Genomic DNA, 9,077 nt, shown 5'->3' with positions numbered 1-9,077 from the left:
GTTCAAAAACTTACAGCAAGAGTTCATGTTCTGGCTCCACCTGCTTCCCAGTCATGTGACCTTGGACAAGTCAGTCTGTGTACTGACACCTTCGCAGTCTGCTATAAGGCTCACAGAAATTGCCACTTAGCAAAGAGTGTCTGAATAAATGTAATATCACATTATTCTTCTGATTACAGTAAATTCTCACATTAAAACTGTACTTTAAAAGTAGCCAGATCAGGTATTTCAGTGTGTTACATTTTCTTACTAGTGATTATTTTTCTATAATTCCCTCAGATTTCCTACATAGAACTTTCTCACAAGTTCTTTCTAAAAATGATTGAAACAGGACTTGAAAGAAAAGAAGTGAAGTAAAACATGATTGCCTAATATGTGCCGGGCACATTTCTAGGATTTTTTACATTACCACATTTGATCCTCTCAATAATTTTAAGAGAGAGAGAGAGAGGTCATGCCCATTTTACAGATACAGAACCTAGGCTGAGAGAGGTTATAACATAACTTACTAAGGACAAGTAGCAATTAAGTTTATCAACTCAAACCCTGAGCTGTCTGACTGCAAAGTCCATGGTTAGTATATATTCTGTGAGGAAAAATAATGTTACAACTGTCTTCTTTCTTCTTAAATTATGCAACAACTTTAAAAACTATCACTAATAATGAGATAATATGGGAGAATATTAATTATGGCCACAGTACATCCAGAAAAATAAATACATTTGTCTATTAGCTAAGGTCCGTTTTCTCTGTGTTCATTCCTTCAAAACAAGGACAGTAACAAGGTACAAATGGTGTTCTCACAAAGTCCATAAAACAAAAGGCTTTTAAACATCCTGTTAAGTAAATCAGATGTTACCTTAATCTTGGAGCACTTTTAAGTCATAAATCTTATATTTCAGTGTAAAATCAAAACAAAACAAAACATAAAGACACAATATCTCTAATTTTGGTTCTAGGATCAGAAAGAATGAAATTTTTAAATGTCTTCCCAAGATAATAAATGCATAAGAAATTATCAGACTATCTTGTTTTGCTTTGAGTATACTCGGTTAAAACAGTAAAGTTATCTTGAAATAACTTGCTAATATATTTAAAAGTGAAAATATTCTAAATTTCACTACCAATTTCAATTTTCAGTTGGTTATTAGTCTGTCATACTGGAAAGCTGAACAAATTTTAATTCCAGATGTAGTAGTGTTAGAAATTTCTAAGTAAATGGACATTTCATAAAAGACAAATCAAGTCTATTTTTGACTACAATGTGAAATAAATTCCATGAACAATTTTCTCATGTTTGTTTATTTGTTTTGCATCCCAGTGGTTCAATAAAGGTTTTTGTTTCAAAATTTTATTTTGGTATCATTAATCTACAATTACAGGAAGGACATTATGTTCACTAGGCTCCCCCCCTCACCAAGTCCCCCCACTTACCCATTCACAGTCACTGCCCATCAACATAGTAAGATGCTGTAAAATCACTACTTGTCCTCTCTATGTTGCACAGCCATCCCCATTCCCCCCCCCCACACACACTTTACATGTTAATCGTAATCCCCTTTTCTTTTTTCCCGCCCTTAAACCTCCCTTCCCACCCATGTTCCCTAGTCCCTTTCGCTTTGGTAACTGTTAGTCCATTCTCCGGTTCTGTGCTTCTGCTGCTGTTTTGTTCCTTCAGTTTTCTTTTGTTCGTATACGCCACATATGAGTGAAATGATTTGGTACTTGTCTTTCTCTGCCTGACTTATTTCACTGAGCATAATACCCTCTAACTCCATCCATTGTGTTGCAAGTGGTAGGATCTGTTTTTTCTTACAGCTGAGTAATATTCCATCATGTATATGTAGCACATCTTCTCTATCCATTCATCTACTGATGGACATTTAGGTTGCTTCCATATCCTGGCTATTATAAATAGTGCAGCAATAAACATAGGGGTGCATCTGTCTTTTTCAAACTGGAGTACTGCACTCTTAGGGTAAATTCCTAGAAGTGGAATTCCTGGGTCAAATGGCATTTCTATTTTGAGCATTTGGAGGAACCTCCATACTACTTTCCACAATGATTGAACTAATTAACATTCCTACCAGCACTGTAGGAGGGTTCCCCTTTCTCCACAACCTTGCCAACATTTGTTGTTGTTTGTCTTTGGATGGTAGCCATCCTTACTGGTATGAGATGGTATCTCATTGTGGTTTTAATTTGCATTTCTCTGATGACAAGCGATGTGGAGCATCTTCTCATGTGTCTGTTGGCCATCTGAATTTCTTCTTTAGCGAACTGTCTATTCAGATCCTCTGCCCATTTTTTTAACTGGATTATTTCCTTTTTGGTTGTTGAGGCGTGTGAGCTCTTTATATATTTTGGATGTCAACCCTTTGTTGGATCTGTCATTTATGAATATATTCTCCCATACTGTAGGACAGATTTTTGTTCTATTGATGGTGGCCTTTGCTGTACAGAAGCTTTTCAGCTTCATATAGTCCCATTTGTTCATTTTTCAATTTGTTTCCCTTGCCCGGGGAGATATGTTCAAGAAGAGGTCACTCATGTTTATGTCAAAGAGATTTTTGCCTATGTTTTCTCTAAGAGTTTTATGGTTTCATGACTTACATTCAAGTGTTTGATCCATTTCAAATTTACTTTTGTGTATGGGGTTAGACAGTGATCCATTTTCATTCTCTTACATGTAGCTGTCCAGTTTTTCCAGCTGAAGAGACTGTCATTTCCCCATTGTATGTCCATGGCCCCTTTATCGAATACTAGTTGCCATATATATTTGGATTAATGTTTGGAGTCTCTATTCTGTTCCATTGGTCTGTGGCTCTGTTCTTGTGACAGTACCAAATTGTCTTGATTACTGTGCTTTGTAGTAGAGCTTGAATTTGGGAAGTGAAACCCCCTCCCACTTGATTCTAACTTCTCAGGATTGCTTTAGCTATTCGGGGTCTTTGGTGTTTTTATATGAATTTTTGAACTACTTTTTCCAGTTCATTGAAGAATGCTGTTGGTAATTTGATAGGGATTGCATCAAATCTGTATATTGCTTTGGGCAGGATGGCCATTTTGATTATATTAATTCTTACCAGCCAGGAGCATGGAATGAGTTTCCATTCATTAGTGTCCTCTTTAATTTCTCTTCACAGTGTCTTATAGTTTTCAGAGTATAGGTCTTTCACTTACTGGGTTAGGTTTATTCCTAGGTATTCTATTCTTTTTGATGCTATTGTGAATGGAATTGTCTTCCTGATTTCTCTTTCTATTAGTTTATTGTTACTTTATAGGAAAGCCACAGATTTCCTATACAACTTTTGTTGTATCCTGCAACTTCTGCCGAATTCCGATATTAGTTCTAGTAGTTTTGCAGTGGAGTATTTAGGGCTTTTTGTGTACAATATCATGTCATCTGCAAATAGTGACAGTTTAACTTCCTCTTTAAGAATCTGGATTCCTTGTATTTCTTTGTTTTGTCTGATTGCCGTGGCTAGGACCTCCAGTACTACGTTGAATAACAGTGAGGAGAGTGGGCACCCCTGTCCTGTTCCTGATCACAGAGGAAACGCTTTCAGCTTCTCGCTGTTCAGTATGATGTTGGCTGTGGGCTTATCATATATGGACTTTATTATGTTGAGGTACTTGCCCTCTACACCCATTTTGTTGAGAGTTTTATGAATGGATGTTAAGTTTTGTTGAATGCTCTTTCAGCATCTATTGAGATGATCATGTGGTTTTTGTCCTTCTTGTTGACGTGGTGGATGATGTTGATGGATTTTCAAATGTTGTACCATCCTTGCATCCCTGGGATGAATCCCATTTAGTCATGGTGTATGATCCTTTTGATGTATTCTTGAATTTGGTTTGCTAATATTTTGTTGAGTGTTTTTGCATCTATGTTCATCAGGGATATTGGTCTGTAGTTTTCTTTTTAGGTGGGGTCTTTGCTTGGTTTTGGTATTAGGGTGATGTTAGCTTCATAGAATGTGTTTAGGAGTATTCCCTCCTCTACTATTTTTTGGAAAACTTTAAGGAGAATGGGTATTATGTCTTCTCTCTATGCCTGATAAAATTCCAAGTAAACCCATCTGGCCCGGGGGTTTTGTTCTTTGGTAGTTTTTCGATTACCGCTTCATTTCCGTTGCTGTTAATTGGTCTGTTTAGATTTTCTGTTTCTTTCTGGGTCAGGCTTGGAAGGTTGTATTTTTCTCAGAAGTTGTCCATTTCTCCTAGGTTTCCCAGCTTGTTAGCATATAGGTTTTCACAGTACTCTCTAATTATTCTTTGTACTTCTGTGGGATCCGTCATGATTTCTCATTTCTCGTTTTTGATTCTGTTGATGTATGTTGACTCTCTTTTCCTCTTAATAAGTCTGGCTAGAGGCTAATCTATTTTGTTTATTTTCTCAAAGAACCAGCTCTTGGTTTTATTGATTTCTGCTGTTTTTTTACTTCTCAATTTTATTTATTTCTTCTCTGCTCTTTATTATGTCCCTCCTTCTACTTACCTTAGGCCTCATTTGTTCTTCTTTTTCCAATTTCGATAATTGTGACATTAGACCATTCACTTGCAATTGTTCTTCCTTCTTTAAATATGCCTGGATTGCTATATACTTTCCTCTTTAGACTGCTTTTGCTGTATCCCACAGTAGTTGGGGTTTGTGTTGTTGTTGTCATTTGTTTCCATATATTGCTGGATCTCCATTTTGATTTGGTCATTGATCCATTGATTATTTAGGAGCATGTTGTTAAGCCTCCATGTGTTTGTGAGCCTTTTTGCTTTCTTTGTACAGTTTATTTCTAGTTTAATGACTCTGTGGTCTGAAAGTTGGTTGGTAGGATTTCAATATTTTGGAATTTACTGAGGCTCTTTTTGTGGCCTTGTATGTTGTCTATTCTGGAGAATATTCCATGTGCACTTGAGAGGAATGTGTACCCTGTTGCTTTTGGATGTAGAGTTCTATAGATGTCTATTTGGTCGATCTGTTCTAGTGCGTTGTTCAGTGCCTCTGTGTCCTTACTTATTTTCTGTCTGGTGGAGCTGTCCTTTGGAGTGAGTGGTGTTTTGAAGTCTCCCAGAATGAATGCATTGCATTCTATTTCCTCCTTTAGTTCTGTTAGTATTTGTTTCAGATATGTTGGTGCTCCTGTATTGGGTGCATATATATTTATAATGCTTATATCCTCTTGTTGGACTGAGTCCTTTATCCTTATGTAATGTCCTTATTTATCTTTTGTTACTTGCTTTATTTTGAAGTCTGTTTTGTCTGATACTAGTATTGCAACACCTGCTTTTTTCTCTATGTTGTTTGCATGAAATATCTTTTTCCATCCCTTGACTTTAAGTCTGTACATGTCTTTGGGTTTGAGGTGAGTCTCTTGTAAGCAGCATATGGATGGGTCTTGCTTTTTTATCTATTCTATTACTCTGTGTCTTTTGATTAGTGGATTCGGTCCATTTACATTCAGGGTGATTATTGAAAGGTATGTACTTTTTGCCACTTCAGGCTTTAAGTTTGTGGTTACCAAAGGTTCAAGGTTAGCTTTTTAGTATCTTACTGTCTTACTTTACTCGCTTATTTAGCTATTATAAGCACGTTCTGATGTTTCTTTATTTCTCTCCCTTCCTATTCCTTCTCCATTCTTCAAATGTTGGCTGTTTTTTTCTGTGCTCTTTTTAGGAGTAGTCCCATCTAGAGCAGTCATTGTAACATGCCCTGTAGAGGTGGTTTGTGGGAGGCAAATTCACTCAGCTTTTGCTTAACTGGGAATTGTTTACTCCCTCCTTCATATTTAAATGATAATCGTACTGGATACAGTATTCTTGGCTTGAGGCGCTTCTGTTTCATTGCATGAAGTATATCATGCCATTCTCTTCTGGCCTGTAAGATTTCTGTTGAGAAATCTGATGATAGCCTAGTGGGTTTTCCTTTGTAGGTGAACTTTTCTTTCTCTCTGGCTGTGTTTAACACTCTGTCCTTATCTTTGATCTTTGCCATTTTAATTATTATGTGTCTTGGTGTTGCCCTCTTTGGATCCCTTGTCATGGGAGTTCTGTGTTCCTCTGTGGTCTGAGAGGCCATTTCCTCTCCTAGTTTGGGGAAGTTTTCAGCAATTATTACTTCAAAGACACTTTCTATCCATTTTTCTCTCTCTTCTTCTGGTACCCCTGTAATTCGGATATTGTTCCGTTTGAATTGGTCACACAGTTCTATTAATATTCTTTCATTCTTGGAGATCCTTTTATCTCTCTCTGCATCAGCTTCTCTGCATTCCTGTTCTCTGTTTCCTAGTCCATCAATGGTCTCTTGCATCTTGTCCATTCTGCTTTGAAGTCCTTCCAGAGGTTGTTTTATTTCTGTATTCTCCCTCCTTAGTTCTTGCACATTTCTCTGCACATCCATTAGCATGGTTATGACTTTTGTTTAGAATTCTTTTTCAGGAAGATTGGTTAAATCTATCTTCCCAGGTTCCTTCTCAGGGGAAGATGTCGAAGATGTCGAAGATGTCTGGGTTAGTCTGGTCTGGATCAAATTGTTTTGCCTTTTCATGTTTATAGGTGCAATGGTGAGCTGTTGACTCATCTGTCAGCTGGGAGAGCCAAGACTTTTTCCACCTCCTCCTGACCTTTCTTTACTGGGACTACTGCGACCCCTAGTGGCTTGTGTTGGGCAATTGCGTGTAGCCTGGGTCTCTGTATCTTGCCCGGCCGGTTTCGAGGAAGGTCCCTTGCTGTGGGCGGGATGAGCCTCAGGCTGCTGCTCTGCTATGGGAGGACCCCGCACGGGTAATGGACGGGGGGCTGTTTGGCTGTTTACCTCCATTAGGGATCTCAGAGCTGTTGCCCAGGGGGTTATTGTGCCCAGAGTTTCCTAGAATTTCCAGCTGCTGGACTGTGACCTGGGATGCTTCCGTCCAGTTGAGTGACATGGGATGCTTCCGTCCAGTTGAGGGACGGAACTTTAAGACTTACAGAAAGCACTCGCTTTTCTTTGTCCCAGAGGCTCTGGCTGCATGACCCATTCACAGGTCTTACTGTCCTGCTTCCCTAGTTTCCAGCACTCTATGCATGCACTGTGTGTCAGCGCTCTGGTGTGGATGGCTATTGCTGGGTGTTTAGCAGTCCTGGGCTCCCTCTCCCTCCCTGCTCTGACTCCTCTCCTCCCACTGGGAGCTGTGGTGAGGGGCCTTGGGTCCCGCTGGGCTGTGGCTTGTATCTTAACCCTTTCACCAGGCACCGGGTTCTCGCAGGTGTGGTTGTAGTACTGTTATACTAATGCCACCATCTTGGCTCTGCCCCTCAAATGGTATTTCTATTTTTATTTTTTTGAGGAACCTCTGTACTGCTTTCCACAATGGTTGAACTAGTTTACACTTCCACCAGCAGTGTAGGAGGGTTCCCCTTTCTCCACATCCTCACCAGGATTTGCTGTTCCTTGTCTTTTCTATATTGGCCATCCTAATTGGTGTGTGCTGATATCTCATTGTGGTTTTAATTTGCATTTCCCTGATAACTAGCGATGTGGAGCATCTTTTCATGTGCCTGTTGGCCATGTGAATTTCTTCTTTGGAGAAGTGTCTGTTCATATACTCTTCCCGGTTTTTTAATAGGGTTATTTGCTTTTTATGTCTTGAGGTATGTGAGTTCTTCATATATTTTGGATGTTAACCCCTTGTCGGATATGTCATTTATCAGAGTGTGAATTTTATACTAGGTAAATTTTACTGCAATAAAGCTATAGAAAAATAATGGTCAGTAAGCAAGATACAGATGCAGTATGTTTGACAGTACATTGATCATTGTTGAAACTGGGTGATGGGCATTGGGGTTTGTTAGACTGTATGACTACTTTTGTAGTCATACAAAAGAAATTAGTAAAAATAGAATGTAGTTAGAAATTTCTCTTACTAAGAAATTTTAATTTTGTTATCATTAATCTACAATTACATGAAGAACTTTATGTTTACTATGCTCCCCTCTTCACCAAGCCCTCCCCCATGAACCCCATTATAGTCACTGTCCATCAGTGTAGTAAGATGCTATAGAATCACTACTTGTCTTCACTGTGTTGCATTTCCCCTCCTACATGCTAATTATACATGCTAATCCTAATACCCCTTTATGCCTCCCTTCCCACCCATCCTCCTCAGTCCCTTTCCCTTTGGTAATTGTTAGTTCATTCTTGGGTTCTGAGATTCTGGTGCTGTTTTGTTCCTTCAGTTTTCTTTATTCTTATACTCCACATATGAGTGAAATCATTTGATACTTGTCTTTCTCTGCCTGACTTATTTCACTGAGCATAATACCCTCTAACTCCATCCATTGTGTTGCAAGTGGTAGGATCTGTTTTTTCTTACAGCTGAGTAATATTCCATCATGTATATGTAGCACATCTTCTCTATCCATTCATCTACTGATGGACATTTAGGTTGCTTCCATATCCTGGCTATTATAAATAGTGCAGCAATAAACATAGGGGTGCATCTGTCTTTTTCAAACTGGAGTACTGCACTCTTAGGGTAAATTCCTAGAAGTGGAATTCCTGGGTCAAATGGCATTTCTATTTTGAGCATTTGGAGGAACCTCCGTACTACTTTCCACAATGATTGAACTAATTAACATTCCTACCAGCACTGTAGGAGGGTTCCCCTTTCTCCACAACCTTGCCAACATTTGTTGTTGTTTGTCTTTGGATGGTAGCCATCCTTACTGGTATGAGATGGTATCTCATTGTGGTTTTAATTTGCATTTCTCTGATGACAAGCGATGTGGAGCATCTTCTCATGTGTCTGTTGGCCATCTGAATTTCTTCTTTAGCGAACTGTCTATTCAGATCCTCTGCCCATTTTTTTAACTGGATTATTTCCTTTTTGGTTGTTGAGGCGTGTGAGCTCTTTATATATTTTGGATGTCAACCCTTTGTTGGATCTGTCATTTATGAATATATTCTCCCATACTGTAGGACAGATTTTTGTTCTATTGATGGTGGCCTTTGCTGTACAGAAGCTTTTCAGCTTCATATAGTCCCATTTGTTCATTTTTCAATTTGTTTCCCTTGCCCGGGGAGATATGTTCAAGAAGAG

The sequence above is a fragment of the Manis javanica genome, unplaced genomic scaffold (assembly GCF_040802235.1).
Source record: "Manis javanica isolate MJ-LG unplaced genomic scaffold, MJ_LKY HiC_scaffold_24, whole genome shotgun sequence".
Taxonomy (NCBI): Eukaryota; Metazoa; Chordata; class Mammalia; order Pholidota; family Manidae; genus Manis; species Manis javanica.
The sequence above is the reverse complement of the archived record's forward strand: the minus strand, read 5'-3'. Positions refer to the sequence as shown.